The sequence below is a fragment of the Peromyscus eremicus genome, chromosome 10 (assembly GCF_949786415.1).
Source record: "Peromyscus eremicus chromosome 10, PerEre_H2_v1, whole genome shotgun sequence".
NCBI lineage: Eukaryota > Metazoa > Chordata > Mammalia > Rodentia > Cricetidae > Peromyscus > Peromyscus eremicus.
Window position 1 is genome coordinate 54,103,688 of NC_081426.1, and position 22,172 is coordinate 54,125,859.

The following is a 22,172-nucleotide window of genomic DNA, read 5'->3' on the forward strand; positions in this document are numbered from 1 at the left end:
ATATACTTTATTATAGTGCCTACATAACTCCACTACCTACAAGAAAAATACCATGAACTGTATTGCTCATTTTATATTTCTGTTTACCCAGATGGAGTTTGCTCATGAAAAAGGTATGATCCTCTGTTTATTATTCCTTTGCAGTTTTGATTTCATGCTCTAGGATATATCACATGCCCTAACCAATGTTGGTACTGCTTTTCCCACAGCTTCCAATACATCATTATACAAAACAACTGTTGGAAATATTGGTGATACATTTCATGATTCTTTTCCAATGATTTCTTTCCAAATGTGCTAGATAGTAATAGCAATAGCTCTTTTCTCTCACTAACACAGCCATACATACAGTTACTAAAAGTTTCCCAAAATGTGCAAACCTCTGATCCAGCATTCAAACTATAATAAGACTTAATCATTTTTGTTACATTCTCATACCAAATTTACATCTAACTTTCTTCCTAAATGACATCACTAAAATAAACTTTATTATCCACAACTCACTGCTATACCCAGCCCAATACATGTTTATCTTCCCTGTTTCAGAGGAAAAATTCCTGGTGACAGGAAGGACTGTGTCCAATTCTACAAGTTAGATTACATAAAAAAGTTTATTATTTTTCTACCACTGTTTCAATCTGAGTTAAAAAGTTAAAAAGGGGGAGTAAGGAATACAAACATGAAATGCAGTTGACTGGTTAGTGTTGATATGCCCTTACTTCACTAGCCGATTACATGGCTGAGCCCTTTTTGTTACACTGAACTGAAACACAACCTCATCACTTACATTTTTTAATAACAGATATGCCTCCCAAAGAAACCACCATTTTTCAGTCGTTTTTTTTCCTCAGTTGCTCTAGAATAGACCCCATAGCTTCCATTTATGTGCATGTAATCATGACAGTCAAATTTGAAGAATTAGACAAATATTGTCACTTAGCATATATGGGAAAAGCTCAAATGAATGATAAAAATCATATACATTTATACAAGTATGATAAAAACTTGGAATGATGTTAGAGAGGTGACTCTGTGTTTCTCCTTTTTAGCAGAGGATGGTGAAACTTAGAAAGGATGACATATACTGAGCAAACTGAAAAAAAGGACAGCATATTGAATACTTACAATGTATTAAGCAAAGACTCAGCTAAGTACTTTGGATGCAACATCATATTTAATCTTAAAAATACAGACTAAGGTATCTTTATACAGAATTTTGTTGGTCTTTTAAGTATTTTGAATGGTTAAATATTTTTGTTAGATTTTCATTGAAGTACTATAGTCTCTACACAAATTTTTCACATAATCCATGAAATTAGCAAAATATGCAATTAAATAATATAGCAACTCATGTAAAATATCAGAATATTGTTTGAGCTTCTACTTTTTGAAGTTTATAGAGACACTATGGTATACTTCCATTTTTCCTTTATTGACTGATATGCTACTGTGAATTTTTATAACTATATGAACTTTATATTTCATTTCTATTATTTTAATAAAAATATTATTTAGAAAACTTTCTACATTAAAAATATTTAAATCATATAATAACTAGTTCTTGTGTTCTTTGATTTGAACCCAAGCCTCTCTTCTTTTACCATTTTTTTGTGTTGTTGTTGTTTTGTTTTGTTTTTCAGTAATACGGCCTTATTCAACATTTCTTGTGGTTTAAGATAATTCATAAATTATTTCAATCTGAATGTCTTAAGGATTTCTTGCTTTTTTGTTTAATTGAGACATTCATGAGTATAAAACTCTTTACTAGTATATTCTACAAATATTGATACATTTTTTATATCTAAAACTTTACCCTGTGCTGAAGAGCTTTTGGCAATTGATAGCAGCTTTCTTTAAGGGCCTGATCCTGGTAGATTTGTAGCAATGCTTCAGTTGGTACCCACATACCCAAGAATATTTGGGCAGCATAGATTTTACATGATGGTTTAAGAAAAAGTAAAGTGGGCAGAAAATGGGGAGGAGGTAACAAAGGGAGAAATTGGAGAGGTTTGGAACTTTAGCAAATTATGCTCATGAAATTCTCAAAGAAATTAATAGAGAAACATCCAAAAACAAAACATAAATCTCACAACTAAAACATAGAGTTCATTTTGTGTTGGCCAACTATTTCTGGGTAGGAGTCCTGACTTGGAGTGTGGTTAAATATACCCCATGACACCCAATTGGAGAAAACTGATTTTCCTTTTGTCAGCAAGTATCAATTGCAAATAGCTTCTTGGTTAGGTGTGAAACACTCCTATCACTTCCTTTTCTAAGGGGCTAGCTTGATTTACTGCTGGGAGCGATCTGGGTGGTTGAAGGGTCCTGCCTAGGATGTAAAGATTGGCTGGGGAAGGAAGTGAGCCAGGCCATGGTGATCGGGAGAACCTTCCAGCTTGACTGACTAGCAGCCAGAGTGTTTATACAGAATTTAGTAAGCAGGGATACATTTGTGACATTCCCAAACATACATCATATCATTTTTGGTTTTGGACATGTGTTTCATGTCTTTTTGCTCATCTTTTAGTCATCATTAATAAACTATGACAGAACAGAATTAACATTTCTAATCATTTTCCCTCAAGTTTTGACATCATTAATAAACAGGGTTATCATTCTTACTCATTAACCTCATAACCCAATATTTGAGAATCTAGAGGCATATGACAGCCTGTGCTCAGGTTGGTAGCTTTGGTTGCTTCAAGGACACTAGACCAAAACAAAAAATCTTCAACCACCATGGGCATTTTGCCATGTCTTAAGCAGTGTATTATTAACTCTTAGTGGTCAGAGTGCCCAGGAAAAATCCTCAAGCTAAAGCTGCTGCAGTTATTATTCAAATTCTGGCATAATAAAATCAATGTTCACATTTATATCTTTATAGAATTTGTCTATATGTCTGATCCTGACATTCTGTTGTTCCTTGGTCATATGACATCATAGTGGCTGTACATGAGCTAACTTCTAAGAGAGGGAGGTCCTGACACCTCATACTTTTATCATCTTTCCACTCCATACTTTGTTCATCAGTATGTCCCTGTGTAGGGCAGAGTTGTATGCCACATAATTGTCTGAGTGTACAGTGGAAAGAGGTTTATAATCTGAATTGTGGCCAACTCCTCTAGCCCACCAAATATTGTTGACCTTTTTGAGTTTACTTTGTTTTGAATATATTGTTCCTGTGTAAGTAACAGGGACAGATGTTTCAAGAATGTCTTTGTGCCTCATGAAGAGATCTCTGGCTTCTTTATGTGTCACAACCTCCAAGGCATAAGACCTTCAAGTAGATAAGGATATCTCCCTCAAAGTAGGGGGGAATAGTATGTTCAAGACTTTCCTGGGTGACCTTAAAAGCAGCATTCCTGGGAGAAGGCATAAATAATTCATAAGGAATTTTCCATCAATCCAATATCCTCAAATTGTACAAATAGTAAAAGTACCCTAAGTATGTAACAGGTGGAGATGAAAACCAAATGTGGCATGGCAGCCATCCTGTGGCTCAGCTTTGCTGGATCTTTGTTAAGTAGCTGTGCTGGCTTTATGGCTTCTGCTACTCCCAACAGATATGGCTGTGCCAATTCACTATTGTTTTCATTTTTATTTGTTTGGTTGACCTTTTAGGGGGAGGAGAGATAGAAAGACAGGGGAAGATACAGAGAGAGTGAAGTTGGGTGGGGGAAGTGGGAAGGATCTGGGAGGAGCTTGGTGAAAGAGTAACTATAATAAAAATATATTTTATTAAAAAATTAGAAAACTAATAGAAATTTTTTGTAATTTTAACTTTGCCCCAAAAGGGGTCTTGTTTTTCCACTCAAATCCTTTGAGTAGACATATGAACCACTAGAGAAATCTGCTGATAATGATGTATCTCTTATCTCCATTACTCCAAATGGTCACTTTGGATCATGAAGTGCCAACTCATCTCTGAAGGGTAACCTAAGCTCCATAGTAAATGTTCTCACAATCATCCCCAGTGCATATTAATTGATGTCTTCCAGGTCAGCAGTCCTTTGAACTTATTGATACATGTCAATGACAGGAAGTTATCACAGTCCCATGAGGGAATTTTTTGGTATTCTCCGTTCTTTATTTTTGGAAACACAGCAATCCCTAACTGTGGTACTAACATTTATTCAGTGGGTTGTCTGAAGGTTTCCAATTAATTATCAAAGTTGAAGAACATCTTAGACACTTCTACACTTGGTGTGAGAAGTGAGAGCAGATAAAATATCCTCATATCTTAATGGTTGTTTTGCATTTCCAGTGTTTCTAATAAATGGTTGTTCTTATTTTCTGTTTCATTCCTTTGAACGTCCCATGTGGTTTTCCATTACTGCTGCTAAGGTGTCTGGCCTCTCTAGTTTCTCAGGATTGTGTGAGTATTTCTTCAGTGCACCTTTAGCTGAGGCTCATTAACATTGGAGTATATGAAGTTACATTTGCAACAAATTAGAAGTAGTTTCAGCCATTTATATCACAGTTCATATAATTATTTTCTCTTTTTTTATAGGGAATATTATAATATGATTCCCTTTACTGAATGTATTAGATGACTTAGGATAAACATGTAAATAAAAAATACTCACTTATTTAAGATTTATTTCATGAGTATATGTTTTCGTTTGTGAGAATGAGTATAGCATATGGAGTGCCCTCAGAGACCAGATCTCCTGGACATATAATTATAGGTAGCTATGAGTTACTTGCTGAATCATCTTCTCAGGCCCATGTTTTCTTTGTTTATAAATGTGTAGTTTATTTATTTATTTATTCATTCACTCTCTCATTTATTTAGTTAGTTATTGATTGATGGATTGATTCTTTGTGGGTTTCACATCATGTATCCCTATCCCATCCATCTCCCCATCTTTTCACAATTGCTCTTCATCTTTGCAACCTCTCCCCCAAACCAAAACAAAATTCAAAAGAAAAACAAGCCCCAAAACAAGAATAAAAACAACCAAGCTTATATACATACATATATATAATCTTTAGTTTATAAATCTTTACTTGTTAGTGGTCATTGCAATGAATCGTTGGTTAGGTTTGAGGCCTCTGGCTTCTGCTATACACTCCATAATGGGCCCTCACTGTGACTTCTCTCAGGTAGCCTATTGCTGCCTTATGTCATGGAGATCCTGCAGCTTTGCATCTGAAGGTCCAGCCCCTTCATATGCTCCAGAAGGTCATATACTAGGTGAATATTAGGGTGTACCAACTAATAACCCTACTTCTGGTGGTAGCTGAGTTGATCAGCCTGCCACCTTTCCATCAACACCATCAGGTAAGCTCTCCAGCACTGTCCCAGTTAGTTCACCAAATGCAGCAGACAGCAAGGAGCAGGGCCAGTTCTCCTGCTCTTGGGCCCTCAGGGCCATTTCAGTCCCACCCATACCACCAGGGTCAGCTCCAATGTTTTGCTCAGGAGAGGTGCAGGACCCACTCTCCCTTCTGCTGCAGTTGGTGAGATGCAGTGCCAGAGCTCCTGCTCTAGTGCTCCCAGACCAGCTATCCTGCCTGCCTCAGGTGGCAAAGAGTGGGGATGGGAATGCGTTTTCCCCTCACCCATGCCATTATGACAGGGGTCAGCTCTCCTACTCTCACCTCCTCAGGGCTGGCTCACCCATGTCCCTGCCAACAGGGTCAGTTCTAGGGTGCTGCCCAGGTGAGGTGCAGGGTTTGCTCTCCTATGTGCTGCAGCCAGTGAGTGGCAGGGCCAGCTCTTCCACTCTCATGACCTCAGGGCCATTTCTCCCATCCTCCACAGGCAATTGAGAGGTGGGGTGAGGGAAAGGTCATCTCTTCTTTGCCAATTTCATCATATGGCAGATGAAAGGTGGGACAAGATCTCTAATGTATGTTCACAGGGCCAGATCACCTGTGTGCCTATAAATAGCATCAGTTTTACTGTGCAGCCCAGGTGAGGTGCAGGGACGCTCTCCTGGGTGCTGCAGGTGGGAATCAGGGGCAGCTCTCCTACTCTCCTGACCCCAGGATCAGCTTTCCTGCCTGCAGTAAGAGGGCAGAGGCATCTCCCTTTTGCCCACACCACTGTGTGACAGACAGTGGGACCAGCTCTCCCACTTTCATACCTTCCAGGCCAGCTCACCTGCACCCACACCAATGGTGCAGCTCCACTGTGCTGCCGATGAGACATGCAGGGCCTACTCTCTTGTGTGCTGCAGTTTGTTGGTGGGATATGGCCAGTTCTTCCTAGTGCTGCAGCCTGTGATGGGTGGGTCCAACTCTCTGCAGCTCTGTCCTTACTGTCTTCTGTAGAGAGCTGCGTACAGCCGCGCCTTAAAGATGGCGCTGGCTTCTGCCTTCCACCCTCCCCATGGTGAGTGCTCTCTGAGATAAACAACTCCTTATTTGGCTAAGGCTAGGATCTGGCTTGCTTCCACACACCTGGACCTATCCGCAGTACCCATGTGGCAGACTGGGGTAGGCTACCCAGAGGCTATTTAGGTTGTGGGTTGGCTCTCTCCCCGGGGTCAAAAGATTGTCTCAAGGTTCCTGAATAAACTGCTTGGAGAAGAGCCTGGTGTTGTGTCTTCCTTGCTGATTGAGGTGGTCGTGACAGTCTTCAGTGTTAATAGGAGCCACTGACGTCAACACAGTGCCACAGACCCAAATACGACCTTTGGCAGCAACTCTGACTCTGACAATACCATGGCCCCAGGTGGCAGTATAGGGATCTGAGATTTGTATGGCCCTGGCAGCAGCAGGGCCCTTGGACACTAACAAGGGACTAGGTGGTAGCCCAGACACCAGTCATCCGTGTGGCTCTTGGTGGCAGCATGGACCATGAATATCAACATAGACCCACACATGGACCTTGTCAACAGCCCAGGCCAAGATGTCACCATGGCCCCAGTTGGCATTGCAGGTTACTCAGAGCAGGATGGAACCATCTGCTGCATGGCCCTAGAACACCAACATGGCCTCAGGTGTTGGTCCAGATCCTGGACATTTTCATGGCCCTTGATGGCAACAGGAGCATCAGAAATCAACACAGACTGAGGCTGCAGCTGGCCTGCTGTAGAATAATCCTTTTGTACAGTGTAAAGATCTGTCACTTGAATTGGTTTAATAAAAATCTGACTGGCTGGTAGCCAGGCAGGAAGTATATGCAGGACAACCAAACTAAAGATACTGGGATGAAGAAGGGTGAAGTCAACTGAGTTGACAGAAAACACAGACATGCTGGAGGACAGATAAAGCCATGAGCCATGTGGCAATGCATAGATGAATAGAAATGGGTTAGTTTAAGTTGTAAGAGACAGATAGTATTAAGCCTGAGCAACTGGCCAAACATTTACAATTAATATTAAGTTTCTAAGTGGTTATTTGGGAGCATTACTGAGATAGGAAAACATCTGCCTACAATGGGCCATAGACCCAGAAATGATGCTGTGGACCCAGTTGGCAGCACATGTCACTCAGGTCTATATAGCCCCATCAGCAGTATGGCCCTCAAACACTAACCCCACCACAGGTGGGAGCCTAGATCCTGAGCATCCATTTGGCCTTTGGTGGTAACATGAGCATGGATATCAACATATACCCAGGCTGAGTACCACCATGGACTCTAACATGGCCCCTGGTTACAGCTGGGGCCTAGATAGCACCATTTCCCTAGCTGGAAGATCAGCTTGAACCTAGTGGTAACATGGTATTGAAGCAACAACATGTCCCCAGGTGGCAGCGCATCCCTGGGCATTCACTTGGCTTTCAGTGGTAACAGTAGCCACAGACATCAACACAGAGCCTGGCTGCTATATGGCCATGGACCCAGACATGACCCTTAGCCACAGTTCATTTAGGTCAGGATGTCACAATGGCCCTGGTGGCAGTATATGCTACCCAGGTCTGTATGGCTCTGATAGCCAAATGAATCCCAAACACTAATATGGCCACAGGTATAAGCACAGACCATGGGACTCTTCATGACCCTTCATGGCAGCAGGAGCCACTGACATCAACATTGAGCCAGGACTCATACATAGTCCTCAGCAGCAGTCTGGGCCTGGACATCACCGTGGACCCAGGTGGCAGCAAAGGCAACAAAAGCCCTCTTAAAAACATGGAGTTTGTTTTGTGTCTGCCAACTACTACTCAGCATGAGGTCTGCCCTGGAGCATTGTTGATATACCCAGTGACACTCAATTGAAGAAAACTGTTTTCCTGTTGCCACCAGGTGTCAGATCCAAATAGTTTCTTGGTAAGAGGTGAGACTTTGCAGCCACTTCTCCCTTACAGAGCTTGGATGTTGTCTGGGTGGAATCATTACAAGTCTTATGTATGCTACCACAATCTCTACTATGCAAAACATCAAAACACAGATCTAAAGTAATTTTCGTGAGATTTTTAAAAACTGATAACACTGGAAGAGCAAATGTCTACTCTTTCATGGGATCACATAAACATGTATAGCCAATTGTGCATACACCTTTTCAATTTTTATACGTTTCAATGACAAGCCACCAAGACCGTGCTTACATGATCCAGTTCTAGGAAGTTTCAGTTTCAGAGTGTTACTGAGCATCTGAATGTTTATTATTTATTTTCATGCAAAGCATGATAAATTTTGCAGGCATTATTAAAAGTGTTACTAGAATTAATATTAATAACAAGTATTGTGATGTTCTTTGTAGTGGATTATATCATGATTAACCCCTGAAATAATGTAACTAGTGTTTCCAAGTCACTTTAATATAAAGATGCCACTTGATATAATTTGCGTAATATTTTTGACACTTGTAGTGTTCATCATGACTCAATAATCTAGCTGTTTTAAAATATATTTCATTTTACATGTGCTAGTGTTGGCTTGGATGTATATGTGTGCACTGTGTGTGTGTGTCTTATGTCCACATAGGCCATAAGAGTATGCTAGATCCTTTGAAAATGCAGGTACAAGTAGTTGTCAGCCACCATGTTTGTGCTGGGAAGTGAACTCAGGGCTCCGCAAGAGAAGGAAGTAGTTTTAACGACTGAGCCATCTCTCCAGTCCAAAGCAGGCAATTTTAAACATCGTAATACAGCAAAGTTTTCACCAGAAGTCAGAGTAAAATAAAATGTCGGATTATTACAGCAAATGATTACTATCAATTTTTCAGTCTGAAGAAGGACTCTAGTAGCCAGGCTACCAAGCACACATTTGGAAAGCAGCAAATTCAGAATAATAAAACTGATAATTGTGTTTCTTCCACACAGCTGTAATTGAATAAATCTAATTGCCTGTTCTGCTTAACTTTAATGCTGGCTTTCAGACTGTTGTACAGACAGGAAAGCAAGAGCAGAGGAATTACTCTAGTGTTGCTTTCCTTCCTATATAGTGGTTTGAAGTCAGGCAATAAAGCTAAATGGAAAACGCTGTATACTTGATTTTCAATTATAGCAAAGGCAGGGAGCCACAATTATCTCTTTCATTACCGTGAAGCTCTTCATTGCTGCCTGGGCCAAATCTCCTCACTGTTGTCATCTCATGCTGCTGTGACTCTGCAAGTGAAGAGCACTGGAAATCAAAGGTTAAAAGCAGGGGACCAAAATTAAAGATGTAACACGATAAAATGTAAAAATGTACATTGAACAAAAAAAAAAAAAGAGAGAGAAAGAGACAAAAAAATGTTTTAACTGTGTAATTGACTTCCAGATACACTGTAGGGAATGGAGAAGCTTGGACAAATTTATCATTTTCTGTTCAAAATTTTAATTGTGTTTTGCGATTGAAATTATCTACTCAAATTTTAAGACATTGTGGATGAGACAGCTCAGTGGATGAAGGCATTGTCAATCAAGCCTGATGAACTGATTTCATCATTAGGACCAACTCTGATAAATTGTCCCTGACCCTACATGAATCATATAAAGTACACACACAGAAACACAAAGTAAATGAATGCATGTACAAATCATATTATTTTTAAAATCCTCAGTGATTACTGATCTAGTACTGTTTCAATATTTATAATACTATTTTGTTCATAATAATACTCTCTATATTGTATTTCCTAACATTCTTCAAAAATTACAAGTGAGAAACTTTAGATTTTACTAGGGGTTTTCTCACTGTCAAGACCAACAACATTTATTGTGAATTATTTTCCATGCTGATTGTAATGTCATGTTAACTGTATTGTTAGTTCCTTTGTCTAGATGCTAAAGTATAAGTGCCTGTTTTTATGCTAAATCTTTATAACAAACTGGGTAGTTTAAACAACAATCAAAAACATTTAGTTCATCTCATGTTTTTGTTGACTGGAAGTATGAGATTAGTTTATAACCAGGATCACATTTATGTGAACATTCTTTCAATGCTATACAGATGAGAAATTTCTCTTTATATGCTTACTTGGTAGAGAGAAGTTATTTCCTTTTCTTGTTTCTGTAAGAACACTAATTATTTCACAAATGCTCAAGAAATGCTGCCTAGAGTGTAACATATGACCTTCCTGGGACACAAGTATTCATTTCAAAATCAATATTTGATGATTCACTCTACTGGCTATAAATTAGGTCAACAACTAATTCAAAACTTTTATGTTAAATTAGCTACAGAAAAACAATAATGTAATAGAAAAGTAATTAAAAACCATTCTGAACTCCTTTAAAACTTAGTTTTTTATTTATTTATTTATTTTTTTTTATTTTTTATTTTTTATTTTTTTTTTTTGGTTTTTCGAGACAGGGTTTCTCTGTGTAGCTTTGCGCCTTTCCTGGAACTCACTTGGTAGCCCAGGCTTGTCTCGAACTCACAGAGATCCGCCTGGCTCTGCCTCCCGAGTGCTGGGATTAAAGGCGTGCGCCACCACCGCCCGGCAGTTTTTTATTTATTTTTATATTATGTCTGGGTGTTTGCCTGTATATATGTATGTATACCACATGTATGCTGTGCCCATGAAGGCCAGAAGACGACGTCATATTTCCTGAAACTGGTGTTACAGAGGACTGGGATTTGCCATGTTGGTACTGATCATAGAATTCTGGTCCTCTTAAGTACAGCCAGATATTGTTCAGTGCTCCAGGCCCAAGACAGAACTCTTGAATGGATCTTTTCGAAAAAGCCTGAAGATTAGATATCTGGCTTGTTGCTTTAATAAATGATCCCAAATTATCTGAATGATAAGTATGGAAATAAACATAGTAAACATTTATAGTTATGTGCACATATGAAACTATTCGAACATTCATACATATGCAAAAAAATGTGCTATTGTTATCCAACCATTTGCCTTTAAATATTAATTTAAATATAACTTTAATTTTACATAGTAGTATATATAATTTATATAGTATATATAATTATATAATAAAATATTATTTTAATTAACTATTAAGTTTAAATATCCAACCATTTCTCTTTAAATCATATATGTTCTTTAAAATATGCTAGAGTTATCCAACCATTTACTCTAACCATTTTCTAAAAGCTGATAAGTACACATTACTACATGCCCTGAATCACAATCTAGCATTTTCTTAATTTCAGTAAATTTTCTACAAGTAGTCATATACCTCTACTTTCAAAGTAGAATGTATATTTATAAACTACCGTTTAATAAATAGATCTTTTAAAAGAAAACTATGGTCATGTGTGTATTGTGTTTTTCCCTATAATGGTTTATACACGTGCATAGAACTTTACATTTAATTGCTAAGACTTATTATCTCTAATTCAAATATAAGGAATGTGGTATGAAAGGCTATTTAAGAAATTACTTATTTTGGGATCAATGTACATGATGCTGAAATATAGACATTTTAACTAAATAATTAATCATGAGTCTGGATAACTAATCTATTTAAATGATATGTAATTTTATTATTACACATATTACATGGTTACTTTTGGGTTTTAATTATTATATTTTGAATAAGTAAGAGTGACTATTATTTATGCATGTATGTTTTTGACATCTTAAAGATCAGTTCTCCCAAGTTATATGGGTTTATTTTGGGGTCATCTCAGGTATTGTATTGATCTGCATATTTACTTTTGTGTCATTACCATGCTAAGCTTTTTTTAAAATTTATTTTACATGCATTGGTATGAAGGTGTCAGATCCCCTGGAACTGGAGTCACAAGCAGTTGTGAGCTGCCATGTGTGTGCTGGGAATTGAACCCCGGTCCTCAGGAAGAGCAGTCAGTGCTCTTAACTGCTGAGCCATCTCTCCAGTTTTATGCTAAGACTTAATACACATTATTTTACTAAGTTATTGATAAAGAGGAAGCAAAATTATTTCATATTTAGGATCTTGGTTTTGCTTTTTTTTTAAAGTTACAGGTCCCAACTTCTCTATTTATAAACTGTTTATAAAGTAGGAAAGTACCATAGTCCATTTTGCATTGCTATAAAAAAAATTCTAAATGCTGTGTACTTTCTAAAGTAGAGAGGATTATGTAGTTTATATTTTATTTATATATGTGACTGGCTTGAAAATAACCTGTGGGTGAGGAAACCTTGACTGTGTTACAGCATGGTATATAATGGGAGAAGCCAGTTAATGTAGAAAAAAAAAAAAAGTGCACGAGGTGTCCTTGCTTTGTAGTAATCTACTGTCTAAAGATAACTCACTAATGAGCTATTAATCCCTTGCAAGAACATGACTCCCTTGACCTAATTATTTTCAGTAGTCTCCCATCTTAAAGGTCACACCACCGCCATCCCCCAGTACACGAGCCTTTGACAGAAGAACTGAACATTAGCATGCCATATGTTAACTTCTGTGATTTTCACAAACTTAGAAGAATGAACTATGCATTGATCATTCAAGGAAATTCATGCTAATATAAATTAAGATTCATATCAATATAATGATGCATTTTATTATTTTGATCCTATGGTAGCGAAATAATTTTAAGCGCTAAGTTTTTAACAGAGAAGGCAGAAAGAGGATAAAACATTCAAATTTCTCTCATCTTCTCAAAAGCCTCTCTGTTTAATTTTCCTGTATTTTACTTGACAATCCATTTCCTTGCCCCATATTATAGAGATAATTTTGTAATTATGAATGGAATAGGACAAGAATTGAAGAAATACACCTCTCGTGAATTCTTAGTAATTATATGCATTTCAGTTTAAGTTCTAAATATCTGAGGATCCCCACAAGATCTGTCATTTAGACTGTAGGAAGGAGTCTTACTGTGAGATGAGACATTTTAGCTTATCAAGTAAGAAACAGTTCTCCAGAAGAAACTCATTCTCTTCCTTCTGAACTGTGGTTGCTCTCCATGCACTAATTCTGTGCACTATTTCTTCTTAGCCTGGAGGGAAGTGAAATAACAATTTTGCTCACTAGGAAAGTTATCCCATAACAAACTTTATTTCTAGCAAAGAATTCTTATTAAGCAGACTTCTTCAATATTAACAAAGATCATATCTAGCAGCTTTATATTTATTTTCAGAAGACAATCATCTTTGCATGTGATGATATCATTGGTTCTTTAATACTTGTGTTTGTCATCCTAGGCATCATAAGTTCACCATAAATTTATTTAAAGTCTTATTTTTACCTTTTATGTGTGCTTCATTCCCAATAACTGTAGATGTTTTATCAATCAAACATAACCCCAAATTTAACTTTTTATAAACTCTGTAATTTTCTATTGACTGTGGTAGAAGTTTTTAAAGTATCTGTCCCAGTGGAACAGACATAGGGAAATAATAGTTTTTGTGAGGAAAATCTAATATATATTTCTTAAAACTAACAAATTTTGCTCTACTATGCACTCCATGAAAAATAATTTTCTGCTTGGAATATGAGTTGGAAAATGAGTTTATTTAGTGTGGAGAGCAAGTTAACATTAAATCCATATGCATTTCTGCTAGTGGATTACATCACTTTCTTTGTGTATATTACTGCACATTTATTATTCCATATTTTTGTCTTTGGGTCTCATCTGAATACTAAGCAACCAAATGGTAGAAGTAAAAACTCTAAATTTGCTTTTTTTTTTTTTTTTTTGGTTTTTCGAGACAGGGTTTCTCTGTGTAGCTTTGCGCCTTTCCTGGAACTCACTTGGTAGCCCAGGCCGGCCTCGAACTCACAGAGATCTGCCTGGCTCTGCCTCCCAAGTCCTGGGATTAAAGGCGTGCGCCACCACCGCCTGGCCAAATTTGCTTTTTCTAATTCTAACAGTTTTGTCAAAATGCTCATACTTAGCAATTTTAAATAACTATAAATGAAGATATTTACCATTTTATGTCATCCAATATAAATAACATTTATACATGTAAAGCTTCATTCTTCTTTATAATTAATATATTTATTCCTTTGTATTTCCTTTTATTAAAAATAACTTTTTTCTAACATAATATACCTTGATTCTGGTTTCTGCTCCCTCTACTCCTATCGGTTTGTCCCCGCCTCAACTCCCGAAATGCTCTAACCTCGGTCGTGTCTGTCATTAAAAAACACACAAGCTTTTAAGGGACAGTAATAATATAAGTAAAACAATGAGATGAAAAAAGTACTACAATAGAAGAGGACAATTCATAAAAACAGAAGAAAAATATCTCAAGAAAGGCACACGAAACAGAAAACATCAAAGGTAATCACATGCTTGCACTCTCAGGAATCTCACAAAGCCAGAGAACCGGAAGTCATAATTTATATTCAAAGGAGCTTTAGGGTTAAAATATGTGTGTGTGTGTGTGTGTGTGTGTGTGTATACACATTTATATAGATATATGTATATCATATTTTTAAATTATGAAATACATTGTTTTGTGCTGTTTTTATTACTATAGCTCGGTAGCCTAATTTGATTCAGCAGTTATTTTTAAATAAATGTATTTATTTATTTTACATCTCGGCTGCAGTTTTTCTTCTTCCTTCTCCTCTCCATCTCTTCCCTTACCCCACTCTGTTCCCATTCCTGTTGTACGCTATTTTGATTGTATTCTGTCAATGAAGCCTGTTTTGAGTCGGAGGGCAGAGCTAGCCACTAGCTTACCAAAATTAATAATAGAGGTTTTTGGAGACCGAGGACAGTTAGAGACTCACGAAGTAGAAAGGCAGGCCTTAGAGAGGATCTGAGCCTTTTTGGCGAAGGAAGAGAAAAGATATGAGATCAATGGTTGCTTCTTTGGCACTTCTCTGATCATTCCGGTACTTTCCCCGATATTTGACTCCTAATTTTTTATTGATAAAGAATAGTTAAATACTGTCGGGCGGTGGTGGTGCACACCTTCAATCCCAGCACTAGGGAGGCAGAGCCAAGTGGATCTCTGTGAGTTCCAGGTCACCCTGGTCTACAGAGTGAGATCCAGGACAGGCACCAAAACTTCACAGAGAAACCCTGTCTCAAAATCCCAAACAAACAAATAAAACAACAACAACAAAAGAATAATTAGATAAACGCATAACTAACACCCAACATAGGGCACGAAATCATGAGATATCTGCTTGCCTCTAGCTTTGCAGCAGCTGGAACCACAGCTGCCAGCTGGCTCTTTCTCCCTTGCCCCAAGCACATGACTGGTATGCTCTGCTTTCAGGCAGAGCTCCACCCTCTGATTCAAAGCAAGCTATATTGCCAGAATGTAATGAATTACCTGGAATAACATTTCTCCAATCTCAGAAACAAACCATTAACTAACTTTTGTTTCTGAGAAAAATATTAAAAGGTATCATAAAGAACAGTCACTGACCATTCAAGTTGTATATAAACAGGGTACAATAGCTGCTGATCTTTCAGAGGTGCCAACAGCCTACTTTTAAAATGGTTAAATGACAACCTGTCTGGATGGAACATCCTTTGAAAACAGAAAAAATCATAGGCATTAGAAAAGTTTGTACAGCAGCAGCAAAACGCTCAACCTATTGAAGAATTGACAAGTCCTTGGAATTCTCCTATATCTGTCATTAAAAAGAAAGCTAGAAAATGGAGTGTTAATAAGGTGATTCAGCCAATGGGCTCTTTACAGCCTGGAAGAACCTTGCCTTCTCTATTACTTAAAAAATGGTCTATTATGGTGATTGATTTGAAAGACTGCTTTTTTTACTAAACCTTTACAAGAACAGGATAGAGAAATTTGCCTTCACATAACCCCCATTCTTTAAAAAAAAATCAGTGAAAAATGCTTCCATATGGAATATTAAACAGCCCTAATTGTATCAATATTTTGTACAACAGCTATTGTAATTCATAATCAGTTTACTCAATCTATAATTTATCATTATATATATATATATATATATATATATATATATATATATATATATGATATCTTACTAGCTGATTCAGATGGAGATACTTTAGAGAAAATGTTTAAAGAAGTAAATAAAATTTTGCCTTTTGGGGGATTACAAATTGCTCCCAAAAAAAACTTCAAAGAGGAGATGCTAGTAATTACCTAAGAGATATAATAGGTTGTAGCTAGAGTTTTCCTGCCTGGCCCATAGTCAGGACAAATCTCTCTCACCTGCCAGTCCCACAGCTGCTCAGATCCAACAAAGTAAACACAGAGACTTATATTGCTTACAAAATGAATGGCCATGGCAGGCTTCTTGCTAACTGTTCTTACAGTTTAAATTAATCCATTTCTATAAATCTATACCTTGCCACGTGGCTTGTGGCTTACTGGCATCTTCACATGCTGTTTGTCATCGTGGCAGCTGGCAGTGTCTCTGACTCAGCCTTCCACTTCCCAGCTTTATTCTCCTCCTTGTCCTGCCTATACTTCCTCCTTCCTGACTACTGGCCAATCAGTGTTTTATTAACCAACCAATCAGAGCAACACATTTGCCTTACAGAACATCCCACAGCAATAGGTTTACAAAAAAATTCAACCATAGAAAGTACAAATCAGGATAAATTATGAATTCTTAGTGATATTCAAAAATTGCTGCGAGATATTAACTGGCTTTGACCCACAATTGGACAGATAATTCAAGAACTAAGTACTTTATTTCCAACCTTACAAAGTGATAAGGATGTAAATAGTCCAAGAAAATTATCCAGTGAGGCTGAGAGAGAATTGGCTTTGGTAAAATAGAAACTACAGGATGCACATCAAGATCATTTGTAGCAGAACTTGATTATAATCTGGTTATTTCACTTTCTATGCATTCTCCTACAGGAATTCTTGTGCAGAGAGAAGATAGTGTCTTAGAATTAATACACACAAAGAGAGTAAAAAAATAACAACCTATGTAAAAGGGGTTTCTGAAGGAAAATTAAGGCTTTGTCAATTTGCAGAAGTAAACACGGCAAAAATCCTGGTACCTTTTACTAATGCTGAAATTTCCTCATTATGGACAGAAAATGAACTTTGGCAAAGAGATTGCAGTAATTTTTAGAGAGAGATAATCAACAAATATCTCAAAAGAAAGAGACCTGGGGCCAAGCAGTGGTGGCACATGCCTTTAATCCCAGCACTTGGAAGGCAGAGCCGGGTGAATCTCTGTGAGTTTGAGACCAGCCTGTTCTACAGAGTGAGATCCAGTACAGGCACCAAAACTACACAGAGAAACCCTGTCTTCTCTCAAAACACTGAGAGAGAGAGAGAGAGAGAGAGAGAGAGAGAGAGAGAGAGAGAGAGAGACTTCAATTTATAAAGAGAACTAATTGTATCCTTCCTCACATTGTATGGGGAACACCAATTTCTGGAGCCCCTACATTCTATACTGATTCAACAAATCAAGAAAGGCAAGTTATATCAGTAAATTTAAGTAAAGTGGCTCAAAGCTGTAGAAGTAACTGTCTTATTCAATAAGAAACACAGAACCAATGCAAAGATGAAAGCCCAAGAGGTCAAAGCTAAAAGCCTTACCCTTCACTCTGCAGCTATTCTCTTCAGCCAAGAGAACTACTTCCTTTGTGTTTGTCTTTATAAAGACTTTCTGTTCTGCTTTCTCATTTGTTGTAAACCCAACCACATGACCACCTCGTCACTGCCTATCTGTACAGACCTCCAGGTCTTCTATGGTTGGTATTGAGATTAAAGGCATGTGTCTCCATGCTGGCTGTATCCTTGAACACACAGAGATCCACCTAGCTCTGCCTCCCAAGAGCTGGGATTAAAGGCATGTACCACACCACCCAGCTTCTGCAATGGCTTGCTATTAGCTCTGACACCCAGGCAACCTTATTTATTAACATACAAATAAAATCACATTTCAGTACAAATAAAATATCTCCATACAAAGCTCTCCTGATTCTGGTCGAAAGTCAGAATTACATGCTATTCTCATGGTATTATTAGAATTTCCAGAACCTCTTACTGTAGTTACTGACTCTCATTATAGAGAAAGAGTTGTTTTTCACATTGAAACTGCTGAACTTATTCTAGATGATTCAGAATTAACTTTGTTATTTATTCAATAATAAGAAATAATCAGAAATAGAAATCATCCTTTATATATAACACATATCAGATCCATATAGGTCTACCAGGCCCTCTAGCACAAGGTAATGTTGAAATTGATTAGCTATTAGTAGGAACTGTGCTAGAAGCCTTAGTATTTCATAAAAAACACCATGTTAATAGCAAAAGTTTGAAAAAGATTTTTCTATCACTTGGCAACAAGCCAAGGAAATTATAAAGAAATGTCCTACTTGTTCTTTGTATAACCAAACTCCACTACCTGCAGGAAGTGACCCAAAGGATAATTAAAGAAATGAAATTTGGCAAATGGATGTGTTTCATTTTGCAGCATTTTGAAAATTAAAATAAGTATACCATACCATATATACATATTCAGGATTTCAATGGGCAACTGCTTTGAGTTCTGAAAAGGCTGATTTTGTAATTGCACATTTATTAGAAGTTATGGCCATCATGGGGATATATGCACTAGTTAAGACTCACAATGCTCTAGGATACATCTCTACTAAAATGAAATTTTTTTTTCATATTACAACATAAAGCATATTACAGGTATATCACACAAACTTACAGGGCAAGGAATTATAGAAACATGTAATAGCACTTTAAAGACATACTTAATAAACAGAAAGGGGTAATAAAGTTCCCAAGAGGTAAATTGAACAATGCTTTATTAACTTTAATGTATTAAATGCTAATGAGAAAGGAATGACAACTGTTGAGAGACATTGGCTAATAAAAAAAAAAAAACCTGCTGAATTAAATTAGCCTGTACATTTTAAAGATGTGTTGACTTCAGAATGAAAACCAGGATATGTGTTACACTGGAGAATGTAGAGAACCACAGAGGTTTCCTAGTGAGAAATTACTCAGGGTCTAAAAATCAGAGCTTGCTTTATCCAACAGGACTGCATATGGGGATAATTGGACCATGGTATGGTTACCATGTGTTTGGAAGGGTCTGTGCTTGGCTGTGTGGTATGCTTTGATCCAGCAAGGGGGAGGTCTTTTGCCCTACCCCTTGGCATTATTATAAAATGTCTTTTTGATGAGACAGAAGGGGCCAATGGATTTTGATCCAGATCCTCCTGAAGCTATCTTGTGTGTCTGTCTGTCTACTCCCTGCTATCTTTCTAACTAAAAGTTTCTTATTCCTCTTTTCTTCTCATAGGACCTCCCACAGATGGTGCCAGAACTAGGACTTGGGTGCAAAGGAAGTTAGTGAGAGTAGGAAAACCCCACAGAAGCAGTTAGACATGTCCAGTTTTGTATGAAAAGGTTAGCTGGTGGTATTTTATTCTTTGGGATCAAAAAACTGTATATAGAAAAATTAGACTGCAACAAGTATCTCTCTTTCTGTCTAGGTTTCTCTCTTTCTCTCTGTCTTAATTTATATCTATCAAATTAGGTAAAAAATATAGGGTTAGGTATAGGAATATTGTGTAGGGAGAAACTTAGGGTAAGAGTAGAATTTCTCTAGTGTCAGACATGAAAACAGCATCCAGGAACTAGCAGCCACTGTGGATTTAGAAATTTGAAACAGGAAAACTGAAAAGGGGCAGGAAAATAGTAAACAGATGTTTGGATATTCACTTGTAGAAAGTTTGAAACCTAGGGGAGTTAAGGTAAAAACACAACAAGCACAAAGGTTCTTGGAATTCATAGAGGAACTGTGTCCTTGCTTCTCTGACTGTAGAACTCCGGATACAGACTTCTGGGGGAGAATTGGAGTCTAAATGCAAAAATATTATGAAAATTATGGGCCAGAAAAGATTCCTGTGGAAGCTTTTGGCCCGTCAGTATTAATTCAGGACAGATCATGAAAACAGCTTGCTGCCAGTAGAACCGCAAACCCCCAAATGCCACTTTTTCTACAAGCTCTGTTAGAAAGCTTAGAAGACTTACCTCCTGTGAACTGTAGACAGATGACTAAAGCTTGCCTAACAGGAGGCAATTAAAATACTAATGCCCCTTGTCAGGCTACTTTGAGACCCTATAGAAATTAGGGCTCATGGGAAGGGAGAGCTGTCTGTACACCAAGAAGTTACTTTGGGTATGGAAAAAGCTTAAGGGCAAATAAAAACCTGGGTTGTCCCAGAGATTCAAAAGAGAAACACATTGGACTAATAAAAGTCTATCAAGTACAAGACATCCTTGAGAGAGCTCATGGAAGTGTTAACATGCAGCTTCAAAAAATTAAGAAGGAGGAAGTGTACCCTCAGTCAGGAAATGAAGCTTTATGGATGCCTGATCATTTGGTGGGTGTGTAGAACAGCAGAATGTCAGCTTTGATGACACCATAGCTACTGATGCTCCTTCAGAGAAATGGAATTGAGAGCAGCTGAACCAGTGTTCCTCATTTTGATGTTCCATCCTGAAGTCTGGGGAAAGTAGAAGACTAAGGGGGTCCCTCAGACTGCTGAGAAGTTTGGAACAAAGGTTTTGTTGCTATTTGGTATTTAAGAACCGAGATTGAATGAAACAGAGCCTGGAGCCATACCACTTCTGATTGCTAGTCACACACACACAAAAACTGTGTGGCTCCTTTAAGAGATGATTCCTGAGTCTTACAAGGTGAACAGAAAGACAGCTCAATATGTTAATTCCACTTTTGCCTTTGGGAAAGCTATTTGAAAGTACCTCCATAGCTGTGAGGGAAGTTACAGAAAGTTCTGTTTGAACTCAGTTGAATTGTTGCATTCAGGGGAACTGCAATGAATTTGGGTAAAGGGACCATTCCCCAGCCAGAAACAGTCTGCCACTGGTTGCACTTTCACCAGTTATGGAACAGCTGAGAAGGCCTGGCAAGTAAGGTAGCTTGCAGGGGAGTAGCATTGCCCTAAGTGTTGTAGACCCCTATCAATGGCAGTTGCCCAATCCCAGGGTCAAGAGAACTGGATACAAACACTCTAGAGCCACTGATGAATTAGGCTCTGAGTCTAAACTTTCATGGGAATTATAAGACTATTATTAGAACTGACTTTTCTGAGCTTTTGTAAATCTTGGAAATGAAACATTTCTGATTTCATCTATAATTTTGACTATGGTGACTCATGATTCATGTACCTTCTGTCTTGTTATAAGAAAATGTAAAGAGTTCTGTTAAGAGATCTTTTTTAGATGATTGCTAAAGTTTGCAAAGTATTCCTAAACAGTTTGCTTTTGAATGTAAGTTTGTAAGAATTGTAAATATGTATAGTAACATTTATGGTAGTTGTAAATATGTATAGTAATATTCCTACTAGAATTATGTTAATCTACTGACACTAGTGAAGGAAGGTTTGGTAAATCCAAGGGAATCTTTGAGTTTGAGGCAGTTGCATCAGGAGTTTATTGATTTATTTGATGTGTTTTCATCAAGAGTTTGATTTAAAAAGGGCTTGGCACAGCTAAGTCTGTTATAGACATCTTAGACCCATTCATAAAGGACATTCCATCGTTATCATCCTCTACTTTTTTACTGGGTCCGTGGCAACCCTAGGGATTGTTGTGGTTGTTTCAACTACTTGCAAGCTCTTAGTAGAGAGCTGTCAGAGCTGAGTTAAGATCTGTACTTCCCCCTCCCAGAGGCTGGTAGTCAGAGATGGGCAATGTTCTCCTCGCTAGCTTCTAACCTAAGACAGAGTATGCTTAATGGAAAGTGTATCTCAAGGATGGGTAAGTTTGACTAGGGAAGAAAAATGACCTAAGGCAGGCACAGTCTATCTGAGGGGTCTGAGGATCCCTTTGACATATTGAGAGGGTGGAGCTATAAAGACCTACAGAGGTTTCCCACTGAGAAATTACTCAGAGTCTGGGAATCTGGGCTTGTTTTATCCAACAGGGCTGCATAAG